We start from the raw sequence: 26,526 nt of genomic DNA on the forward strand, positions 1-26,526 counted from the left end.
CCACAGTGAGGCCTGTAGGGAGAAAATACAGATAAATGTATTGTCAGAATGTTTTTAATCAGTTATCTGAGGTACAAAGGCTCAGTGGTAAGGTAAATTTGAACTTTAAGCCTTTTTCTTTTCTGTTCACATTTGGCTATTTCCAATTTCATATATGTATGAACAACTCAAACCTTTTCCTGGGAGTAACTGGCAAATTCTTGGCCTGGGAGAAGCGGCTCAACCGTGATTATAGGAAGAGGGCTGGCCAGCAGGCATGATCTTGAACCCCACTAAGCTCCAGTGCCTTAACATCGGTCAGGGAGCCTGCATCCATTCTGACTAAGTCAATGCTAATTTAAGGAAGATGAAACTGGGCACTTCACAAGACTCAGAGGGGTTTGCCTCCTCAACAGCTAGGACGATGGTAAGTTCTTCTTGGTTTTTAAAAAGTTTCTTGCTTAATTTTGGCAATATTTTTCAAAGAAAGCATAAAAAATAATTTTTTTCTTTCATTCCTTTTCTCATTCCTTATAGTCAACAGAGAGCTGCAGATCATCAGAAAGGGAGCAATAGGGTTCAAGTTTTCCATTGACTACAAACTCCAGGACTTTCAAAGTTTAAATGTGATCACATACACCATTCCAGATCTGTGTTTTCCTAATGTACAGAATAAATAGGCCCTTGGGCCTCCTATGGAAGGGGACCCGCTCTACTCAGTTATTTCAGGATTCACCGAGATGGAATCAGAGGGAATGAGCTCAAAATTCAAAATTACAAAACAGACAAGGATAGAAGCCACTGAAAGTGAGAGCATCAGAAATGCAAGTCTTTGATCAAGCAAGGAGATATATAGTTTCCTCAGACCAAAAGATTATTGTATCACCATTGTAGCTTAGGAAATAAGTATGTTTTTAAAATTTGTTTTAAGTTAGGGATGGTAATAAAAAGCGAGATAGAATCAGCATCTTTTCAAGACAGATATGTTGTAAAAGAACAAAATGGAGTTTGCAGAAGTAAAAAATATAGTCTTTGCAATCAAAGTCACAGTGGACAGGCAAGATGATACATATGTACACAGCTAAAGGAATAATCAAGAAACTGGAGCTTAGAATTGCATACATTTACCCAGAAAGCAAAGCAGAAAAATGACATGGGAAAATGTAAGAGAGGTTGGGAGATATAGAACCAAAAATGAGCAATTCCACTTAAGTCTAACAGGAGTCCAAGGAGGCTAGGGAAGGGGAGACTAGCAAGAATTGGGGTGAGACAGTATTTAAATGGATGTAGATTTTCCAGGTTGATGAGGGATGGATTGAATTCATTGCACATCTCAACATACTTGTATTACAGGAGTTAGATCATCTATCTATCTATCTATCTATCATCTATCTATATATATATATATATATATAGAGAGAGAGAGAGAGAGAGAGAGAGATTAAGGTAAAAAATGAACATATGTTCTTCAATAAAACATTTGGAACAAAAAATGACTATTGGCCTACAATTGATTCAGCTAAAGAAGAAAGAGCACATCGATTATCACATTTACTTTCTTGTTGCTTGGACAAAATATCCAATACCTATAGTTAAGGAGGAGAGGTTTAGTTTGGCTCACAGTTTGTAGGGGTTTCAGTCTATAGTCATCTGATTCTAAAGCAGGATAGCACAGCAGAGGGACCTGGCAGAGGAATAACAGTCCATGGCATGGTAGGCATGAAGCAGTGAGAGATTGAGGGAAGAGGAGATGTGTGTGTGTGTGTGTGTGTGTGTGTGTGTGTGTGTATACATACATATATCCTTCCAGGCCACACCCACATGACCCACCTCTTCCCACGAGGTTTAACCTCCCAACATCCCACCCTGTATAAACCCATCAGGGGACTAATCCAGGGATAAGTATCATGCACCTGTGATCCAGTCACCTCTCAAAAGTTCCCCCATGAGCCCAGGAGGCTTTGGTAGTGGGACGTCTAGATACAAATCATAACACAGACCATCTCATCTGACCTCAATACAATAAAGTAAGAAGTAAATACCAACATGCAGTTTCATGACTGACATTATGAGGATGTTAGTATCATTAATGTTTTTGTACAGCAGCTCTCACTAATGACACATGTGCATCTAATGTGTAGGATGCATTTCTATGACTCACACTTGAGTCATAGAATACCAAGTCTGTCCTTGGTAACTGGTTGTTGAGGAGATGAAACTTGAGAAGGTTTGCTTCTTCCTTCACAGATAATTTCCTCTCCTGTTGTATTAGTTAAGAAAATGTTTGCATAGGTACCAAAGTAAAGGTATTTGAATTTATATTAATGTTTTCCTGACCATTAACTGTGTTCCACTGGATGAGTTAATGAAATCCTCTGTTTCCTCATTTGAAAGGTGAGGGTGATGATAGCACCTGTCTCAGCATAATTAAAAGGATTAAAGGGTGTGTTAAATTCTCAGAGGAGTGCTTATCACTGTCTTTGCTCCCTGCTGTTATGGAAAAATACCTAAGACCTTATCATTTATGAAGAATAGAAGCCTATTTGGTTCATGGTTATGGAGGCTCAGAAGTCCAAGAAAATGGTGCCAATATCTCTTCCACATATCATGAGGGCCTTGTGGCTCCATCATAACACAGTAGAAGACTTTACATGAAGACACAGCAAGCTCAAGTCTCTCTTCCTATCCTTATGAAGCCCCTAATGCCATCATGGAGGCTTCATCCACATGAATTCATTTAATCTTAATTGTTTCCCCAAACCCCTCCTTCAAAATCACTAACATTTTAATTTGGGAATTCATTCTCTAACACACACATTTTGGGGACACATTCAAACTAGAGCATAACTTAGTTGAAAGTACTTATTCTCATTTTTTTAAGATACATTGGTTGATTCAGCCTACCTTACAGTCAGAGAGTCTGGTGAGACTGGCTTACTGTACTTGGAGAAGGTGATAAGGAATGTTGTGGGGAGGCCAAGATATGAAGAGTGTGTATTGCTTGAGCTCAGTCACTGTAAATTTGGATGAAAGACTGCACAAAGGCAACAGAGGACCTACCAGACATAGGTCTGAGATGGAAAGCAGGGTGAATCCTGGGTAAGAGCAAATCCCCTGGGGTTTTCCCCATTACTCAGCCTGATCACAGAAACATCTCTTTGTGGGGTTACTTGAGGGATGGCTTCAGCAGCTGCTGAGCTATAAGTTGCAGAATGCAGATGTGTGGAGGTAATGTCTAGGTTAAGAGGTTGAAGGAGTCAGTCCCAAGGACAGCTAGAGGCAGAAAGAAATGGAAGTCAAGGTAAAAGGGAGAGGGAAATCCGCAGAGTAGTTGTAGAAGGAGTCAGTGATGGGGAGCAAGAGAGGAACGGTGTTCTCCATGTCTTATTTCATCTTAAAGATATGACAGGTTAAAATAATCCCGATTCCTGACAATCCCTTAGTCAGTTTTTAAAAATTAGAACACAATACCTGCTTGTGAAATGAAATACAAAAAGAAAGGCACAGTGACAATAACAATACAAACACTCCATATGTCACTTCCCTCATCTAGAAAATAGAATATGGGATTTACTCAGCTGGGCTGTCTTGAAGAATACATAATAAAATACATGAAATTTGTCTGAAATAGATAGCTTCTTAGTAAATTTTAGTCACTGCATTTAACCACAATTTCTCTATATATTGTTCTGGGTAATATGTGGCCAATTTCCTCCTGGGCTGTTTTCTAAGGAATTGCCTCTTGTATATAAAGTTGTGAACATATTGTATGTATAAATTTAGATGATGTGTATTTCTTTATATTACATTCCACTTTGATTTTCCAAAGTATTCATTATTCCCTTTTTTAAAATGTGTCCTTCTGTCATCTCTCCTTCTCCTCTTGGCTTCCTTCCCTTTCTTCTTTCACAGGACAGTAATTTCTTGGAAAGAAATAATTCTCATTTCTGTTATAATGTGCCCTTGTTTTCTAAGAAGTTAGTTAGCCAGTCTGGCAGTCCAGGTCCTGTCTTGATCTCTTTCTGGGTTGTCATGAAAGACTTATTTCACATGTGACTGACTCGCCACTGATTTCTTCCCACTGCCATGAGTCTGTCTTGGAGGAAAGCGCACAGATGTAAGTCACTCCTAACTGACTGGCATCATTCAGATGAAGAGAACAATGACAGGAGCTTGCAACAGACCATTCAGTGTCTTCCAATTTTGCATTTAAAACTAACTTTACCCTGCTAATATAATATCATCCCCACTGGAAGACTGAAAGAGGAGAGTTTTCTGAAAGTGACCTCAGAGCCAGCAAATGGGATCTCGAGTCTCAGTTCTACTAGTGGACCATGTGACCCTGGAAACATCACAGTGTTTTTCTAAGTCTCAGTCTCAACTGCAAAACAGAATTTATAAACCTAGCTAAACCACGGAACTATTATGGAGACTAAAGAAGGTATGTTTAATGTTTTTAAAATGCAGATAGATAGATAGATAGATAGATCAATAGATAGATCTATATAGATATAGATGTAGATATAGATTGCCAATAATCTTACTTAACCTGTACTTAACCCAGAATTTGCCTACTTTATTTCACCACAGAATACTCTCCTCCAATGATACTATTATTAATATCCACAGAAAATGATGTGGGGAAAATGTTTTTGTGGAACATTCTTGCAAAGCTTTAAACTGATGCTGAATTAACATTTCTTTCCTCATCCAGAGGCCACAGACCACACTTACTCTGCTGATACAACTTCCTCCACCTCCACTTATATCCTGCAGGCTGCCCTAGGGTACAGAGGCATATGCCCCTGCTGCCTTGCTTAGGAGAACTGCAATAACCTTGCCAGGTTCTGATAGGTGTGAACTGTCAATCATAGGTGGATGGTAGGAAGCCCTATGATAAATTGATGAATTCTGAGCAGCTCTCATTCCTGTACTTCTGCTGCCAGAGAGAGGCGACAGCACTGAAAGCAGGCAGGAAGAAGAAGCTGCAGAGTTCTCCTAAGTTTCCTCACTAGTGAGCAAGGCCACCTGGGTGTCCACCTGGTTAAAGGCCCGGGCATTCTGAGTCTGGGTTTCTGGAGGAGGCTTAAATACGGTGCCACCCAACCTGCCCAAGAATATGGCAAGCTTTCTGAGATGCCCCGTCCCTGCTTTGAGTTTGTCTGTTTACTGAAGAGGCAGGCACCATACAGCAGAACCTTCAGTGAGTTGTCAGAGGAGAGCCTTAACCTTAGAGTCGGGAGCAACCAGTTGACTGGGGACCTGCATTGCATGGCTTTGGACTGTGCCTCTTGACAACTACGGGATTGGCTCTAGCAGAAGCACTGCGTGGAAGGTGAAGCAGTGGCTAGTTGGAAGTCAGGATTCTGTGGGGATGTATTCAATCCACGTCCAGCACAGAGCATCAGTGAAGTGAGCGGCACTTCCTGTAGGCAAAGCACTGTGCTGGACACTTTCCTAAGAGTGGAAGTGAATGTGTAACACACCTGGGTCACCCTGGTGAGTCCTTTAGTTAACTGCCCAACTCACGGATCGGGACTGAAATACTCCGTGTGATGCTGCTGAGGATTAACATCTGAGTCCCTCCCCTCCTGCAGCACAGCCCTCTGCCAAAGTTACCCTCCCCTCAGCGACAAAAGTATCCAGTCCCTGTCAGTGGGTGGCCTCCCTGCCCCAATGCCTAAGGTCATACAACCCCCAGTGTCCCGGTGGGGCCAGGTGAGGCATCCGGTTGAGCTGCAGCAGAGCTTGCATCTCTATCTGCCTGGTGTTGCATCTCTCACTCAATAACCCTCCTGCTTACACGTCCTCTCTCTGTCTCAGAGCTCTGTGGTGGGGAAGCCAGCCTCCAGTGAGCATGTGCCATGCACACTGTACCAGCTCCTCTTTACCTGCAAGGCTTTATGGAGTCTTGTTGCTCGAATCCCATCCCACAGTAAGGTTCTACTCTGTGTGACACATCCGAGGTGATGAGTGGCTGGAACTGAGTACAGCAAAGTGCTGCAGACTTCCCAGGGCCTGTTGTTATACGTGGGTTATGGGGAGCAGAGTGGAAAGAGGAAGTGCCGTCCCCTGCGGGGAGCCTTCTCCCCACTCTTCCCTTCATTAGAACCCCTCCCTGAGACCTGCTGTAGGTGCTCTCTATTCCAACCCATCTTCTGTGCGTTCTTGTCTCTTATCCCAACTCTTATTTTATGTTTTTGTCTGTTGAGTTTTTTTTTTTTGTCTTCTTGGTCATTGGAATATAAGTTCCATTTAAGCATAGCTTGTGCTTGTGTTGATTATGATGATATTTCAGCACAATTCCAGACACTAAGAGTTCCATATCCCTGCCGCATAGTCATCTGACACTCTCCAGCCTCCCTCCTCCATCTCACACGAGCTCTGGGGAATCAGGGGCCCTTTTGGTTTGTATCACCTCTTGCATCTTCAGATCTCACACTAAGATTGACACACAGTAAGACTTAACAGTGAGTTTTTAGACAATGGATAAATTACGAATGAATTCTAAATTACTAATTGTAATGTTGATAAATAGGTTCACAAGTGCAGGAATATATGATTAAAGCTATCAATGGCCAACAGTAATTGTACATTCTATTTTCAGAACTGCATTAGGATTTGGGATTGTCACACACACACACACACACACACACACACACACACACGTACAACATTGTTTGTACTGTACCACATCGCAGAAAAGTATAGCAAAACAAAAATGTTAACTGGATACGATGCCTCCCAGTCCAAGAGAAAGCATGCGTGTGCTTCACATGTTCATTCAATAAGTTTTTATCTAATAGCATTATAGATGTAATCATAAGCAAGCCAGCAAGGGCTTTCAGTTCAGCAAAGACAAATATATTAATTATAAGGTTCAAAAAAATCACTTAGGTTGATGCAATAAGGGGTAAGCATTAAGCCATGCTGCATCTTGTGTCTCCAGATACCTGATTGGTGTGACTGTGGTTTGCTCTGTTTTACTTTGGCAACTAGGTATTGAACCCAGGGTCTTTGCACTAAGCTATACTCCACAATGAGTTTTTAAAATTATGTTTTGAGACAGATCTCACTAAGTGATTAAGTTGCCCAGACTGGGCTGGAACTCCCAATCGTTTTGCCTCAGCTTTCTGGTGTGCTGTGGTTGCTGGCATGTGCCCCATGCCCAGCCTCGGGTTTCAATGGTACCCACAGCTCCCGGTCTCAGTCAGAGCAAGACTGCCAGTTGGCATCCTGGTGAAGACCTCAGTGCCTGCTGCTCCTCCAGGAGCAAACACTGATTCCATGAGACTACAAGGGAGCAGAGAGGAATAAGAATGATATGAAGGAAAAGATTGGAAGCCCAGAAACACCTCTCCACAGGGGATCAAAGTAAATCAAATCCCACAGAGGGGAGAGGAGGACAAGGAGTTGAGGAGGCGGAGGAGGCAGCACAGCTAGTGGCAGATCTAGCATAACTGCATAATGAGCTCAGCTTTAAATTTTTTGGTAAGAGCGGCACAAGAAATGGAATATTTACAGTTGTCTTGTGAGCTTTTCTCTTCTGCATAACAAAAAATCCTTATTTATAAATGAATTTAGAATTTTCAGATATGAGAAGTAATTTGTTTGGGATTCAACTCCACTGGTAGAAAGTCAGGTTAAATCTGTAGCTCTGACCATGACTACAGAAATCCAGCCTTTTTATTGTTCTGTGTGCTAATTAGAGCTGCAGACTTTGAATTGTATTGCTTTAATCCTGTGGTTGTTCTAGAGACCTGGACTGTCAATTGCAGGAGAGGTGATTTAAGGCAAATGCATCAGTTATTTGCTATGCTCCAGTTAAAAGGTGATGACATTTTTATACTTGAGAGAGAAGAAGGAAAAGAGATGCTTTTCCCTATTGCCTGTAGCACCTGTCTATCAGCAGGAAGGGCAAAAAGGACTTGGACCTTAGAACTCCCCTTTCAGGCCACAAGGATGAGGTTACCCTCCTCCTGTGGCTCTGCTAGGGTAAGAACATTTACCTGGGGGCCAGGAATCCATGTCTGGGAAGTGATGGAAGGTGCGGCAGGGACACAGCCCTCTGGCCAGAAGGACAGATGTGGGGCGTGCAGTTTACTTCAAGGAGGGGATGCACTCCAGGTGACAGTTCCTTTCCCAAACGATGGGGATTCCTGAAGACGTCAGTAGCAATCCCACTTCCTGCATATTCCATAAATATAAGCAATACAATGGTTTTTAAATGCCCTGTGTGTGTCCATATATTCTCATTATATTTAATACCGCCTGTATTCTTAGTTAAGGTTTTTCCCTCAGACTGTCCCTGTGAGCATTCCTCTTTCATCCCCCACCAGCTGCATCACCAAGCCTGCCTTTCCAGTGTTCTTCATCTATACCTTCCTTCCGTGCCCAGGTGTGCTGCTTTAGTTAAGATTTGTGTCTTCATGCTTCTGTATCAGCACAGCAGCCCCCTGAGGGTTTCTCCAACTCAGGCCCAGTCTCTTCTACTCCCCTCTCAAAAACTAGAGCAGTGTTTCACAGCTCTCATCTATCCATAGCCTTTAGCAAAAGAGCAATTACTTAGCATTGTACACAAGGTTCTTTAAATCCCTAGACATTGTTTTGTTATTTCTTTGTCACATCCTATAGTCACAGCAAGTAGCTGCCAGCTGACCAGCAGCCAGCCGAAGATGAACTCCTGCCAGGTCTGTAGGGCCGGTGTCATGGCTTAAAATGCTAATGACACATTAAATATCACCGCTGTGCTACTAACTAAGCAAATGCTTTTGTACTGCTGACCAGAAGAACCTAGAAAAAAGGATCAAGTTAAATGAAAAGACATACAAATAAAAAAGAAATAAACAAAGTTAAATCAATGAAACAAAATGTTGACAAACAAATAAAAACAATGAGATCAGAAGCTATGGAAATGTCAGTGCTGGCCAAACTGGTAGAGAAAAAAAAAAAAAACAGATGATACATATCAAAATTAGGAATGAAGAAATGTGTGTGTATATATATATATAAAACCTTACCTGCCAAGGCATTAAAATTATAAAGGAAGGAAATATTATAAATTACATAACAACAAATATAATAGCTTAGTTAAAATAAGTTAGAGAAAAATTACCAATTGACAAAAATATAGTTTTAAAAGAAAACTATAGGTTATAATTCCTTATGGCTGTTAATGCAAAAAATTCTAAATTTTAAAAATGATAACAAAATGACCCCAATAGCAAGTTTGGCAGAGAAACTGAAAGCTCAAAATAGACTACTTGGGGCTTCAAACCGAAAGCACCTCAGAGCAGCAAATGCAGGGCAGGGCCTTCTCTGAAGTTTTCCCATCCGCCCCAGAGGAACACAACAAATCCTCTTATGGAAATGTCATTGAGAAAGGAAGTTAAATCCACATTTTGTAGGAAGAAGGCCAAAGTCGAACACTACACCCAGAGCCCAGAGGAGCTTTGCTCCAGACCATTATTTATTCTTCAGGCCCACTCTCTTCCCATAAAATTCTTTTACTTTCCCTCTAAATTGCCTACAACCCGTACCTCCCTCTTCTCTATAAAGATGGTTGTTAAGATTCAACCATCTGGCCTTTCTTTGACTTTTAACATTTTGTGTGACTCCTACACACTTATTAATGTTAATAAATATGCATGCTTTCTTTCCTGTTACTCTATCTATTGCCAGTTCATTTCAGCAGAGTCAATTATTGAACTTTCAGGGACAAAGTTTGACTTCTTTACAAGTATATAAAATAAATAACACACTCAGACTAAGTAGGATCTGCCCTGAGAAAGCAAAACTAATTCAACATTTAAAATCAATCAGTAAAATTCATCACACTAACAGACCAAAAAAAAAAAAAACAAAACAAGAAAACACAAAACAAAAACAAACAAAAAAACCACCACCAACAACAACAACAACAAAAAACTAGCATCCAATGGATTAAAAAAAGCCTTTAGAAACTCAATATCATTCCTGTTTTTCAAAAAATAGCTCTCAAGCAAACAGGAGAATTTCTTGAAAATGGACCTATGCCAATAAAACTAGAAATAACATCAATATTAAAGGTGAAAAAGTGAATCATTTCAACCTAAGAACAATATAATTCATGACTCTTCTTCAAAATTTTATTTGAAGTCTTAGCCGATGCAATGGGTAAAGAAGAGAGAAAGCAGACAGGCAGAGACATGCAATGACAGAGAGAGAAAAGAGACTCTGTAAAATAACCTCCTGAGAAATAATGGCAAGGTTGCAAAATGTAAGATAAATATTTATATGTCCTAGCAAATGAAAGTCTGAAAATTGAAATAAAGCATCACCAACTACAGTAGAACCAAAGAGTGTGAATTGCTTACATATAGTAATTAGAAAATATCTGCAAGATCTGAGTGCTAAAAAAATAAAACCTTGATTAAAGAAATCAAAGTAGGCCTGACTACATTAGACATGTTATGTTCGTGAATTGGAGGAGTCACTTTTAAGATATTGACATTCTTTAATCTAGATATTTAATACAATTCCAATGAAATACCAACAGAATTTTGGGTAGGAATAAAACTGATTCTAAAATTTATATGTAAAGAAAAATTAAACACTATAGCCAAACAACTTTTAATAACAAGCAATATTGAAATTCTCAAAGTAAATATTTTTCAGATTTACTATAAAGACAAGGTAGTATTAGAGAAAAGATATATATAAATCAAAGAAACAAGATGAAATAGGAAAAAAATGTCTAAAGGAGAATGGAATTGGGCAGGGAAGGCAAAAAGAAATAAGGGAAAAGAAAAAGTATGAAAACAGGAAAAATGGAAATGAAGTCTTTTGTAAATAGGGCAGGGTGAAAGGGGTAAAGGGAGGGCAGGGAAATGGGGAAAAATAAGAACCAAGATACATCATGTAAAGGTAAAAGATCCCAGTGATGAATGTAACTGTATTGTATACCTAAAATGTACCAATAAACTTAATGAAAAAAAAAAGAAACAATAAAATGTTCAGGAAGTGATTCACAAGTACACAGTCAATTGGTATTCTATAAATATTCAAAAGCAATTCAATGAAGAAAGGATAGCCTTTTCAATGATATTGGAATAATTGGCTATCCATATGCAAAATAATGAATATTAACCTATGCTTTGCATCCTCTAGGAAAAGCAAGTCAAAAGTATAACAAACACAATTGTAAAATCTAAAACAATAAGAATTCTGAAAGAAAACCAAGGAGAAATTCTGTGTGACTTTAGGTTACACAAAGATTTCTTAGATAAAAAGCAAATAGCATGCTCCATCAACAATAATTAATAACACTTGATTTCACAAAAGTATTGAACATCTATTGTTTGCAAGATCTTTTACAGACAGAATAGAAAGATAATTCATTGACAGAAAATAGCTATAAAGCACCTGCCTGATAAAGGATTTCTGTTCCAAAATGCACAAAAAAACTCTCAAGGCTCAAGTAAAAAAGACAAAATCAATTAAAAATTGATAAAGAGAACACAAACTTCACCAGAAAAAATACCCAGATTCAAATAAACACATGAAAATACTCAACATTATTAATAATTATGAAAATGCAAATAAAACCCACAGTAAATACTTACAATGATTAGAAATTCGTACTTCAAGTCCAGCTGAGGATGTGGAGATACTAGAATTCTCAGATACTACTGTTGGGAATGCAAAATAGCACAATCTCTCTGGTAAACTATTTGACAGTTTTTATACAGTTCAATATATGTAACTCCACAATCCCACTCCTGAATTTTTACACAAGTGAAAAGAAAGTCTGTATTTTCACAAAACTTACATACCAAACTTCACAGAAATAGGACACATGATTGTCTCACAGTGGAAACAACCCAACTGTTCCTCTACTGCAGAAGAGGTAAACAAAGTACAGTAAAACTTTGGTTGGTAAGCATGCTTGTAATCGAAGGCATTTATATATCAAAGCAAATTTCCTATTACAAACAATGGATACTCAGATGATTTGTTCTAGAATCCAAAAATATTCATGTAAAAATATTGCAATTCTGTAATATAATACAAAATAACAAAGAAAATAGAAAATATAAAGAAAAACAAATTTGGGTGAGGAATTTAGCTCAGTGGTTCCTCCACCCTGCCTTATACATGCAAGGTCCCAAGTTCAATCCCTGGTACCAAAAAACAAACAAAAATTTTAAAAAGAAAAGAAAAGAAAAACAAATTAACCCACACTTACCTTGAAAAACTTTCATAGCTGGTGTGAGGGAGGCAAGAGAGAGGAGGGTTATAATGCAGGATGGCTTTCACTATCACTAATGAAATCACTGCTGTCTATTGGCTCCATGGATTTCATGCACTTTAAAAAGAACCTATCCATCGATACTTGCTTTTGCTTCATTTTGAGGATTTTAAAGAATGTGACTTTATATTGTCATTAAACAGATTCATCACTTGCACTGCTATAGCCTTATTCAGATGGTGAATTTCTACAAAAGTTTGCACTATTTCCTGCATTTTACACATCTCGCTAATCTCATTCAAGGAGAAGGATGCCTCTACCTTTTTCTCCTCCTCTGCAAATGAGATCTCCTCCATAACCTCTTGCTATTGGGAGATAATTTCCCACAATCCCTCAGCCAAAAAAAGCAAGAGAGGAACCACTGGCTCAGTTGTGATCATATGATGTTCAGCATCAACCAGTACTCTTATTGCAATACATCACTTGTTTATCAAGCTAAAATTTATCAGAAATGTTCACTAATCTTGTAGAACACTCTCAGAACAAGTTACTTGCAATCGAAGGTTTCACTGTACATCTATGCAAAGGAATATTGCTGAACAATAAAATCATCTGTGCAACAATGGGGATGGTCCTCAAGTGCCTTATGCTAAGTGAATGAAGCTAAGCTCAAAAATCTACCTATTACATTATCCCACTTACATGATTTCTGGAGAACAGAGAAGCACTGGGTAGGAGTTAGTGAGAGATTAAAGGATGACACACCAGTCACACAGGGAAATCTTGGGACCATGCATTTGTTCAAAATCTCAATTGTAGTGTTGGTTATATAACTATATATGTTTGTCAAAACTTGTGAGACTATATACTTAAAAAGGTGAATTTTACTGAATACAATTTTTTGTTATAATTAACTTTTTAAAATCCAGTAAAAATAAAGATTGTAAAGAAATATGAAGTTTGGATAATTTCCATCCAATAAAGCAAATGCATTTGAAAATAGGTGCTTTCCCATAAATAAAACTGCAAGCCCAGGCAGCACTGGTGATGCAGTCTAAAAGTTAAGAAAGAATTATAATTCTTTAACTTGACTTGAACTCATTCATAAAACAGGTGTGGAAATTTCATGACCAGGGGTGACCTGATTCCAAAACCAGACAAAGATATCACAAGAAAAGAATACTGCAGTCTGTGTTCATCACATGAACATGAACATAAAATCTTGAACAATAGCAGTAAGCTAAACCCAACAATATAAGAAAGATTACACTCTATAATTAAAATGTGTTCAGCTCAAAATTATGAGGTTGGTTTTATATACAAAAATCAATCACATAATTTGCTATGTTAGCAGAATAGGAGGAAGACACCTATGTTGATCAATACAGAAAAGCATTTATTTTTTACAGAAGTACCCATTAATGACAAAACTGCATGCCTCTGTAGGATAAAAGCTCTCAACAACTAGGGTTAGAAGATACCTTCCTCAAATTGATCAACGCATCCTTGAACTTCCTAGAGTTAATATCATTTTCAATGAAAAAAGGCTGAATCCTTCTCTCAAATAACAGTGGAAGAGGGAAGAATGCTTGTGATCATGACTCATATTTAAAATTGTCCTGGAAATTCTTGCCAATAAAGTAGGGGAAGAAAAAAATAGATTGAAACAGAAGAAGCTAAATTATTGTATTCATTGATACAAATTTTTTTACATTAATAAATCTCAAGGAATATACAAAACAAAACTACTAAAATTAATGTGATCTCATTAAGATCATAGAATTAAGGTTAACATAACAATAAATTATCTCTCTAAGCAATCAGTTGCAAAATGCAATAAAATAAATAACAATGACAAAGTGTCAAAGATGCTAAATAAGGAAATTTAACATGTTGACATGTTACAGTGACAGTTACAAAATGTTGCTCTGAGAAGTTACAGTGTGTGTAATTAAAGTGAGATTTATCATGTTCATAGATCAGAAGACTAAATATTATTGTAAATTCTTTCCAGATTCATGTATAGAGTCAAAACAATCCCAACGGAAAACCTTGCAGCTTTTATTGTACTTGTGGAAAGAGAAGCACCACAATAATTTTTAAAAAGAAGAATTATATTACAAGATAATGTACTACCTAACTCAAGGCTTGTGTAAGGTTATAATTGTAGGGGATAAATGTATCATATAGCTCAATGGACAAGAACTGATATTTTGACCTATATGTTAAAAATAATTGAATATGAAAAAGGACAATAAGTAGCTACTGAAATAACTGGCTATGCAAAGGAAGAAGAACTGACTGTTACTGCCCGTGACATGCACAAGTTAATTCAGAATGGATGAAGGAGCTCTTCAAGTTCAGGGCTAAAATTATAAAGTTTTAGAAGAAAACAAATACATTATTTTCTTTTTTCAAAACCCTTGTCAGTTTCTTCCTAATGTACCAGATTATACTTTCCTAGGTCCCAGGAATGACAGTAAAGTGGGCCCACTTTCTAATAAAACACTGGCCTACTCCTCCCTGGTGGCCAAGTGGATTTTGTTGATGTTGCAGAACTCTGGTCTCCAGCAGTGGGTTTCAGATTGGCCTCAGGTTGGCACTGCATCGCTATGTTGCTGAGATTTCTACAGTAGGCATGGAGAGCTTTAGGGCTGCAGGGGCAATGGCTGTCACTATGTCAAGAGACATCTTCTGCTTTCATTTGCCATATTTATGCTTCCTGTTACTGATGAGAGACCACCATGAATGTATAGCGATGCCATTTTCCTTAAACAGAAAAATATCCACAATACAAAAGTTCAATCTCATGAAAACAGAGGGTAGAGTGGCGGTCACCAAAGGATGAGGGTACTGGGAGATGGTGAAAGGGGAGATCTTGGTCCAAGGGTCAAAAGTTTTAGTTAGACAGGAAGGAGGAATAAGACCTAGTGATCTATTGCTTAGCATGGTTATCATACTTAATAACATTATATATTTCCTGATTGCTAAAAGAGTAGATTTTAAATGTTCTCAACCAAAATGAAGGTGAGGTGTTAAGAAATCCTACGTATTTCTACAGTGTATACATGTATCAAAACATCATAAATATATCCTTATGTTTTAAATTGGAGAATAGTCATAAAGCCCTCTTTTTTTCTGCACTTATTATCAACTTCCTTTCTTTTTCAGTAAACCCCCAGATAGTCTATATAACAAAGAAGACTTTGATTTACTTACTATGAGCATTTCTTTTCTTTCAAGGAAAGGAAATGTGTATCCTCCATATCTCAAGTATCCCTCAGTGCAAGCATTCTGAAGCTTCTCCTTTGGCAGCCAAAAATGCAAGAGGCTTGATTACTCTTGGCCGATCTGTGTTCATTTACCTCCATCCAATTGTATTGGTAATGACATTTATTGAGTCACCATATTCTTTCATTTAGTCCTAGGACTCTCTTTAAGGAAATTCCCTCAGGTCACAAAGCCAATGAATCCACTCCAAAGAGGAACATCTTCACATTCTCCAATATTTCCCACTCCCTGCTGATCTTTGAAGGTTGGAGTTTTCAGGATAGCATGTAACAGTGGGTACAGAAAGACCACTGTCCTTCCCCATATGTTTGAACACTCTTTTGTCAACATACTATTGACCACCCCATCATTAAGAAGGCTCTAGGGTGGCATCTTAATTTCTAGTCACTATTCTCAAAATGATATCAGGTAGCAATGGATGAACAGCCTCATGTAAAATAATATATAGGCATATTCTTCAGCCTCTTCTCCATTACAGACCACTATCGCCATTGCCCAACCTCTTCTTCAAAGCTTTTTAAAGAGGGGAGTCCTTTTGCCAACCACAAAAATGTTAATGGCCTGAGGGCTCTTTTGTCCAATTTGTATAGAAATCACAAATTGGCAAAGGGTAGCTCTTTTATTTGAATGCTAGCAGCTAGCAGAATGTAGTGGCCCTGAGAGCAAGCAGCTACTAGCAGTCCTTCAAAGCTCTTCTGGCCACCAGAGGTGATGCCTCCTGGTAATTCTCTATTGCTCTCTGTCACTCTTTGTCTGTGAGCTATCTTCAGTGTTAGAAGACCAACTGCTGGCTGTTCAGCATCAACAGTCTTTGGTGTTTCCATTTCTTAGCGTATCACTCAGAATTCTGTACTCAAGGTAGTATTCATTAACAGCCAAAAATGATTCACTTCAAAGAAGCTATTAGAACAGAGGCTGCAGCATCATCGGAACAGTACATGTGATGACTCACCAAAGCAATGGGAAACTGATTTTTGCAGGAAAAAGAAAAAAGACAGATTCACCCATTCACGGTGTCAGACTTTTTGTCTGGTCGTGGATAGGAGCAGGGCTCTTTGTGAATCTGACTGAGGAGGACTTCGGGGGAATTATGTCATCCAGAGGGGCTGCAGGAAGAGTCATCTGATAGAGATCTCCACCTAAATTTGCTTTAATCAAAGCAAAAGTCTCTTGGAGCAGCTACGGAGCATCTGATGTATTATGATGAGCTATGTGATTTTGGGGGGTAGCCACGAAAGGAAAATAAAAGTACCTCTTGGGTAGTGTTAGGCCCTTCTCTCCTATCTCAAAAATCTGTCTCTAGCGTGTCTCAATTCTGTTTAATGGGGCTATGTATCTGTCAGGCATTGCAAAAAACAAAAAACAAAAAAACAAGAACTTCTATGTCCAATTAACACAGGGAGATAGGATCACAAAATATGATAGTTTGAATAATTCCCTCCTCCCCTAGAGAAGCCCATTTCTAATGCGATATACCTCTGCGAAGTTTCAGTTCAGAGTTCGCAGCCTCAGTCCTTCGCACATTTTTCCTTAGAACCCAACTAATAATTGTTTGTGGGCACCCCTGCAATCTCATGGACACAGCTCCCCCCACCGCCGCAATTACTTTTTTTTGGCTAGAGGTTTACAAGTAGCCAATCCGAGAGCATTATTCAGTTCTCCTTGCTGCTGATTGGCTGCTGTCATAACCCCTGTCCAGCAGATGCACCAGCTTCCGGTATCATAACAGGTCATAAGGTGCCTTGAAGCTGTCTCAAGAATTCTCGGGGATTTTTTTTTCTTCTTAAACCCCTAAGATCCCTAAGATCCTGCCACAACACCCTGCACTTTCTCAGGCTTTATTTAATATAGCATTATATTAATTGAATGACATAACTTGAGAGACATAGCATATTTAGGGTTTAAACCTTAAAAATAGGCATTTTTTCTTACCATATCTGAAATTTGCAGTTTTTCACAAGTCACAACTGCTCTAGGAACATAGCCTCTCTGAATTTTGGGGGTCCACTCTTCCTGGAACATAAATGTTACCTTACACAGCAAAAGGAACTTTGAAGATGTGAGTAAGTCAAGGATTTTGAGGAGGACAAATTATTCTGAATTATCTAGGTGGGGAAAATGTAACCACATTGGTTCTTATAAAAGGGACATGGGAGAAATCATTCAGGGGAAGAAACGACATGATGGAACCAAGATTGGAGCCATGTGCTTGGAAAAGTTTCTATTTCAGTTTCTATTGATCCTGTTTTTCACTGAAGTGCTTGGATCAACCTGTTTATCCCCTGGCCTTGATTTCTAGAGGAAACTTTGGTTCTATCAAATCCCTTTCCTACCATTAATTACCATAAGGATTTCAGGCTTTCCTTCCTGAGACATGGGCTGGAAGGCTAGTAGATTATCCGGGAGATAATGTAAGCACTCACCAGTGGAAAGGTGACAAATAGATAGAAAGAGCAGGAATTGGTCAGGGGACTATTCTGCACCAGTGAGTGTCAGAGAAATCTCATCAGAGTTTGAGAGTTATCCCACCCAATAGTGATACATCACTTCCCATCAGTCCCCAGCTCAACGTGTCTGGAAGAAGATGTACGCTCTTTGGCAGTGGACAGTGGACAGCAGTAAAGGGCACTGTGGCTGCCAGGGAAATCCCATAGGCAAGGGAATCAGGGAGATACCTGCTGAAGTTTGGCCAGTGAGCCTGGAGTGATAAGGCAGGGCATCCACAGTACCTAGAGCACTGATCCAACAAGTCTCCCAAAGAGACTTCCTGCACAAAGTCTTAACTGCTACCCAGTTTATTCATTTTTCAAAAATAGTAACTGAAGTTGCAGCTAGGTGGGAGAAAGAAGTTCTGATGTTCTATCGCACAGTAGGATGATTATAGAAGATGATAATGTACTGTGTATTTCCAAAAAAAGTAGAAGAAACAATGTTGAATGTGTTCACCAGAAAGAACAAAGAAGGAGATAAATATGCTTTCCCTGATTTGAAATTACACAATGTACATGTGTAAGAAAACACCACATGGTACCCCAGACATATGCTCATGTGCATCAATTTAAAATTAAATTGAGAAGACACAGAGACACTCAGCTATCAGGCACAATGTTTCTGGCCAGGCTTCTTCTCTTCATTACTACTCTCCACAGGAGATGTGAGAACAGAGTGCCAGGGCCAATCAGCTCCTTTGTGATACAATGTGCCATTTTCACAGACTTTCTGTCTTACTAGCTGATGATTTTACTGAGTGTGTGTGGTCAAGGAGCAGATCTTTCCCAAATTTTTCTCTGACTTACACTGGTTCCATTGCTCTTTATTTTATCTTTCTTTCTCCCTTGTACTAATAGAAAAAGCACTTCACTAGAGGTAGGGTCAAGGCCAGGAGCTCATGGTCGGAAAACTTGAGCTCTTCTTGTAAAGGTTCAAGTAAACCTTGTCCCTTCCCACCTCTGCCCCCTCAGGAACTAGTTTTCTAGTATTCTTAGCTTTTTACTAAAATCTATCAAAGCAAAGTCAAGGGCCAAGCATCTTTGTACTTATTCCCTGCTCTGCAAGAGAATGAATGTAAGACTCCTCACTTGCTGACAAGTATCACGTATCAGGTGCAAAGGCTGGTCACAAATGTATTGCAGACATCTGTAGCAACATTTGTTAATAACAATGGGCCAGGGGCCTAGGATGAAAACTATTTCACAAGGTACAGCCATCACAGGAGCAGTCTCATCGGACTGGGATGAGGAAAACTTTTGTAGAATAATTTTGAGCATGCAGCTGTAGAGGTAAGGATGGCACACCTAGGTGTAAGAGTATCTCCTGGGGGAACACTGGAGGAAAACATCATCCTGTGGTCAGAGCTTCTGCATATTTTCAGTGTTTGGATTGGTTCCATTTACAGCTAACCTTTACTGAACATCTTCTACTTATAGGTTCTAATCCCAAGGCTTAGCCTATTCATACATGGAACCCTCACTGTGTTGTGATTAGGGCATAAGTATCATTCTTATTTTACAAATGAGAAAATTCAGATGCAAGATTGATTGCAATCTTTCCCAAAGCTTGCCAGTGAGTGAGAGGGAAAAAAAGGGAATGTAACCCATCTGATCTGAATTGTATCCTGTGCCCCTCTACCGAGACAGGAGGAAGGGGCAGATGAAAAGTAAAGAAGGATGTGCTATGGGCACCTCAGAAAGAGAACAAGTTTTCTTTTTTTATATAATCTTTATTAAATTTATTGGTACATATTACATATACAACACAGTTGCATTCATCATTGGGATCTTGTCCTTATACCTGACTTAGCAGATTCTTATTGTTCCCCATTTCCCAGCCCTCCCCTCGGCCCCTCTACCCTTCCCTATTTACAAAGACATTTTTTTCCATGTTTTCCCTTTTCACAAATTTTTCCTTTTCCCCACCCCTCCCACTTTCTCTACTCTTTTAGACTTTTCTTCCTATTACATAATATCAATTATACATTTTAATCCTTATTTACACTTCTTTTTTTCACACCAGAGAAACTATTCAGTATTGACACATGTAGCTTGTTAATTTCACTTAAGAATATGGCCTCAATGTGCATCCACTTAGCTATAAATCTCTCTAGTTTATCATTCTTTATGGCTGAGTAGTATTCCATTTTATTGTTAAAAAACACATCTTCTTTATCCAGTCTCCAGTTGATGGGCAATTGGTCTGTTTCCAAATTGAAGCTATTACAAACTATGTCGCTATAAACATGGGTGAGCATATATCACTGTGGTATGATTTTTTAAATTCTTTTGGAAAGATATCCAGCAGAGGAGTAGCTGGGTCAAATGGGACTTTTAATCCTAATTGTTTAAGGTATCTCCATATTGATTTCCACAGGAGTTGCACCAGTCTGCACACCCACCAACAATGAAGGAAGGAGGTTTCTTGAGTGGATGGTTTCTAGCTGAACAGAAAGAAAATTGTAGGCCAGAGTGTGAAGAGTTCACAAGAGATGCAGCTCAGCATTCAGCTGTAGATGGAAGGAAGTATGAGGGCTGACCCCACAGCAGTGGTGGAATTACGAGTAGAGGGGGGACAGGGGGAGGAGACCCACATCTCTGTCTACTGTCTCTACTGTTCCTGTGGCTCACAGGGCCAAACTTTCATGGCAGTGCTGATCCATACTCCAGCAGTGTGGACTTCCCTGCCAAGCTCTTCTTAGAAGATTCACAGAGATTAAGAGATTTAAGCTTCCTGTATGAGCATGAGCTATGTGGGAAGGGACAGATAAACCTATGTGTAAGAGCAAACATTTGCCGTGTGTATGCTCAGAATCTATCTTATTTGTTTACTCCCCTCAGCAAAACTGAAGGAAACATTGCAATCCCTGTGTTGCAAATGAAGAAGCTAGATTAAGTAGCTCCTGTCGTGCATCTTGGGAGTACCGGAGAAGCCATGGTTGGCCATCTTTCAAAGTCACACCCTGGAAGATCAGGCTGAGCCCCTGGGGTTCTTCTCCACAGTTTCGTGTGCTCTGCACTCCATGCACTAAGAAATATATCCTCCATCCATCTGTTCACGTTGCTTCCACATTTCCTGACTTCCACACCGAGAAGCATTGTGGTGAGCCATGGAGACTCACAGATGATAGAGACACCACTTCTCTTAGGAGTGACCTCATGGTGTGGGACAGTTTCAATGTTCAAAGAACAGACGAGAAAGGAGACCTAAGAGGATTGGAATAGAGTGATCAGAGAGGCAGGGGATAGCTGGAATTATAATGACAGCTCGTTCTTAAAATAGTTTCCCAAGCGGTAAAAAACAGCAAAAATGACTTGTAAAATGATGTGCAGCTTAGGACGCCAAGAGACCCTAAAAAGGCATGCCGTGTTGCTCAGTGATATTACACAAGGCCAATACTAAGGTTTGTTTTTCCTCCTAGGTTTCTTTACTTCCCTCAGCTCTCACTTACAAAACGCACAACTAATAAACCAGTTGGTTCACAGATCTAAATCAGTGCTCAGAATCAGAATTTTGACGTGAATATGAAAACCCAAAGGAATTCCACTTGACATCACCCCCATCGATTTGAGGTTTATTTGCCTGCAGGCCAATGACAGATATAGCTATCTCCACTGGGTTCTGTGATTTTTACGAGGGAGTTTTGGCAAAGAAATGCTATTTTAAGCACCATTGAGGCTTTGCTCAGGCTGCTTTTATGGGGAAAGTTATGATTCTTGGTAATTGCCGGAGTTTACTTTTAACGCCTGTTTCTTGGACATTAACATAGGCTACTTTGCCTTTCTGAAAAGCTCATCATGGTCGCTGTTGCGTGGCTTCTCCCTCCCTGGGTTTCTAGGCTGATGTATTTACAAGCTAAAGACAGCAATAAATATTGTAGTAAATAGTTATGGGGTGACATTTTCTGAGGCAAAGTTACAGGCAGCTGGAAACATTTCCATACAAAACTGCTTTCACTCTTCTTCCCATTACAATGATCTATGACACAGACATAATAATGTATCTGCACCCCCTCCCTAAAGACATTGCTGTGTCTTTTATAAAATCAATGTACCTTTCGGTGGAAGGCGCTTTATGTGTGTGTATCCTATGAGAAGCCTGAGGCGTGCTTCCACATCCAATTCAGGGAAGACTTCTAAATGGCCTGAACAGCGTATTTCTAATTTTTCTGCATGAGTTAAATTAGCCACATTTACAATACCAATATGAGTGAGACAGTCTCATGACTGATGTCATAATGCAGTACTTTCTCCAAAGAACTCATACTCTAGAAAGGGGATGAGAAGCACATCCAAGCAGTTCAGCACACACACACACACACACACACACACACACACACACAATTTGAACCTTTAAAAGGTGGAAAGATCTTATGTACAATTATAGTTTTTCACAAAAGAGAAAGTATTTGGTATTTATACATGTGTGACTTATTTATTTCACTTAAGAGTATATCCTCAATATGCATCCATTTTCCTATGAATGACTCTAATTTCTTATTTTTTATGGCTGAATGGTATTCTATTTTATAAAAAAACCACATCTTCTTTATCCAGTCTCCAACTGATGGGCAAATGGGCTATTTCCAAGTTTTAGCTATTATGAATTGTGTCGCTATAAACATAGGTGTGTATATATCACTGTAGTATGATTCTTTTAATTCTTTTGGAAAGACACCCAGCAGAGGGATGGCTGGGTCCAATGGAACCTGTAATCATAGTTCTTTGAGGTATCTCCATATTGATTTCCATAGTGGTCTGCACTCCCACCAAGAATGGAGAAGGGATCCTTTCTCCCCACAACCCCACCAACATTTGTTATTGTGTGATTTCTTGATAGCAGCCATTCTTTGTGGGGTGAGGTGGAATCTCAGTGTTGTTTTCATCTGCATCTCTCAAATGACCGGTGTTGTGGAACATTTTTTCATGTATTTACTTGATACTTATACTTCCTTGTCTGAGAAATGTCTGTTCATTTCAGATGCCCATTTTTGAATCGGGTCTTTATATTTGTGGAGCTGGTTTTTTTTCAGTTTTTTATATATTCTAGATAATAGTCCTTTGTCTGAGGAGCAGCTGAAGGGAGGAGGGGGTGAAGGGAGGGCAGGGGTAAGGGGAAAAATGAGAATGAAGACCTGTCATGTAAAGGTACAAGATCCCAATGATGAATGTAACTGTACTGCATACCTAAAATGTACTAATAAACTCAATGAGGAAATAAATAAATAAATGGTACAAAGAAACTGGTATAAAGATTGAGATAAATCATCTTGTTCACTATCCTGAAGGGAATCATGTTGACTCAATGTCTTGACAAATGTGTGGGTCCCAGCCTTCCCCTCTAGGGATCAGAGTATTTCACTTCTTACTGAGGTCCACACTGCTTCATTTTCTGTGAGTCTCATTTCTTTCATTCCCCATGTAGCTCACGTTAGAAGTCAGGCGAAGTATCACTCCTAGAGGAAGCTGTGCCTGGTATTCCCAGGCTGGCCAGGTACATGTGCTTCTTTCAAAGGTAGATTTGTGTATTTTTGACATTGTTTAGGAATGTGTGTGTGTGTGTGTGTGTGTGTGTGTGTGTTAACCACTCAGTCATAAATCCTTCCTAATGTAGACAATAATTCTTCATTTTGTGGTGCACAGCTTACCCCACAGTGGAACTCAATAGACATGCAATCAGCAAGGATGGATGACAGGGAAACGAGGTGGAAGTGAAGGGCATTCCAAGTGGATGGAGTTATAGGAACAAAGCCCTTCAAGCAGCAAATCCAAGTGTATGAAAGAAATGAGAAGAGACAAGATCCCAAAGGACACATGGAGGGAGATCATGAAGGCACCAGGCTGAGAATTAGGGCATCTCCCTGGGACATAAAAGACAATCACAGTTGACTGATAGGAAGAGTCATGCAGAGTGGAGTGTGCTTCCTGTGGTTGTCCTTGCATTCACCTACCTTTGGAGAAGAGATATCCCTATTTTTGCTTGCCATAGGATTCAAAAGGAAGCTGCGACCTTTGTGCATGACCCTGCCTCCAAGCTACAGTGACTGGTCAAGGGCTGGACACTGAAGTAATAGGAAGATAGTTCTGGCTTACACAAGACTATGTACGTAACTGGAGTCAGGCCAATTGGAGGACTACTCTGCAGTTGCTTTTCCACCTGCACCAGGCATGAAATATTTTCACTGCCACATACATATCATAGGTATAAAGTTATAGAGATTCGGTACAACACAGAAAGAACAACAGCTATGAGGAGAAAATAGAGAAGTGTTTGGGGCCACTTGCCAGGTTATAGCACTTTTTCCTGGCTGGACCAGCCTCGGTGGATCAGATGCCCATGATTATATAGCTTCTCTCTCAGTATGATTCTATCATCAGCAAGTAGGGTTTAGGAGAGTTCAGAGTAAAGATCAAGCTCAAAACTAATTCCCTAATTACCACATGCCTCACTGAGACCAATTCCAGAAGGAAAACTGTCATACAAAGTGAAGCTTCTCCTAAGAGCATCAAGATGGGGTCCATCATGTCCACCTCCCTTCTCATCTCCAGGACTATGTCCAGAGGAAAGTTTACTAGTCAAACCTTCCTGAAGCCCAAGCCTCTCACAGCATTAGCCATCAGTTAGAGGCAGAAATAGCAGCAATTAGACTACCTAAATTTCCCTACAGCAAACTACCCAGCTAAGGACACATTTTCCCACTGTCTCTGTCTTCTCTTTTATTACAGCCAGCCTCTGTTTAAAGCTAATCACTCTACACTCCTCTCAATGCCAATTTGTCTTACCAAAGAGGACTTAGTTCTTGTGTTGCACCTCTTTCTCTTCTGTATTATCAAATTCTCCCACATCTCTGGATGAATCACATTTATAGGTCTTTTGTCACATCTCCCAGTATTGCAGAAAGAAAAAAAATGCTGAGCTACTGTTCTTCTCCAGCAACCACTCATCTCTCTTCCTTTTCAAAGGTTAAATCCTTTAAACAGAAATAGTTTAAAATTTCAAGCAGAGGAGATGATACATAGGTAAACTGAGCCAAATTAGGTATTTAAAGGATGTGATACAATAATATTCTCTTCACCAGGTTCTTGGAGACAAAGAAAATGTCAGAAACCATGCGTTAGAAGTCCAACAATATAGAAAGATTTCTATATCTATTTTGGATTTTGTTCCATGGAATGTAATAATAGGAAAGAAAGAAGCAAGAGCTAGCTGAGAGTCCTAATTTTTTAAAAGATATTTCAGACTCTTGTCGTGGCATAAATTTGCATCTAATTAACATTGAGCTGATAAGAGGTCTTATTTCCACTTTTATTAAAGAAAGAATTATCTCTCTTCAATGCTACTTGAGTCCAATATTATGCACATAGTACATGAAATGCAGATGGAGTTTTAAGCCCATCATGTCCTACATTTGGTAAGAAGAAATGAGATGATAACGATTATATATAATTTCTGAAACCACAGATTAAATGTAACTTAATCTGTGTAGCCTTTCTGAATAACCTTAATGAAATGAATCACTTCCTCTTTCTTGTTCTATAAAATTTTTGAATCCTACTTCTGTATACTGGTGTAGACAGCATTGGGAAAAGCATACAATTACAAGTTGAAACACCACTGCCATTTGCTTAACTACAAAATGGCTATATTATAAAAATCTGCCATTTATAATTTAAGAAGATTTTAAAAATTAAAAGAAATATAAGATCATTTTCAAAATCCCTGGCACTAAGTAAATGCTCCCTAAAACGTATTCAATTTATTTTCTTCCTTTCACCTCAAATAGGAAAATTGGCCACTTTCCTCTGGTCACTATTTCACTTCAAAATAATCACAGCTGAAATGACCAAGAGCCTGTTTTAAAAGTTTTAAAGAACATATAAAGAAAATTCAAAGAAAACTCTATTCTCCTTTGAGGAATCAATCTTCAACAGGTGGACAGATTTTTTTAATCTAATTTCATGTTGAACTACCTACATAGATGTAGCATAAATAAACAAAAAGAAACATCATCTGCTACCGTAACTGTTGCCTGGTGTCTTTCTTTTATAGGCTATGGAAACTCCTCAGCCTCTATGTCATGCAGCCAGGCATTTATTATGATTTCATTGATGGTGCCAAAATGTAGCAGTGTGTTCAGAATTTAATGTAAATGTGAATGTGGGGATTGTAGATGTTTGTGTAGATGAAAGAGGCCATTTGTCCCTAAGTAGTAGTCCTGTGCTTACTGCAAGTTTTTGTAACTTTTCTTTATAACCTGTATTCTTAAATATTATATCAGCTGTCAGCTATTACTGTCTGTCTGCCTTTACCAATGCTGAACATGTTAGTAACATCTTAAGGTATGGGCCGGGCATGGTGACACATGCCTGTAATCCTAGCACTCGGGAGGCTGAGACAGGAGGATCACTGTGAATTTGAGACCAGCCTGGGCTACATAGTGAGTCCCAGGTCAGTCTCAACTACATAGTGAGACCCTGTCTCTAAAAACAAAATAAACAAACAAACAAAAAAACATCTTAAGGCAATGATAAGTAAGA

The sequence above is a fragment of the Fukomys damarensis genome, unplaced genomic scaffold (assembly GCF_012274545.1).
Source record: "Fukomys damarensis isolate Sample0158 unplaced genomic scaffold, DMR_v1.0_HiC HiC_scaffold_5, whole genome shotgun sequence".
Lineage (NCBI taxonomy): Eukaryota > Metazoa > Chordata > Mammalia > Rodentia > Bathyergidae > Fukomys > Fukomys damarensis.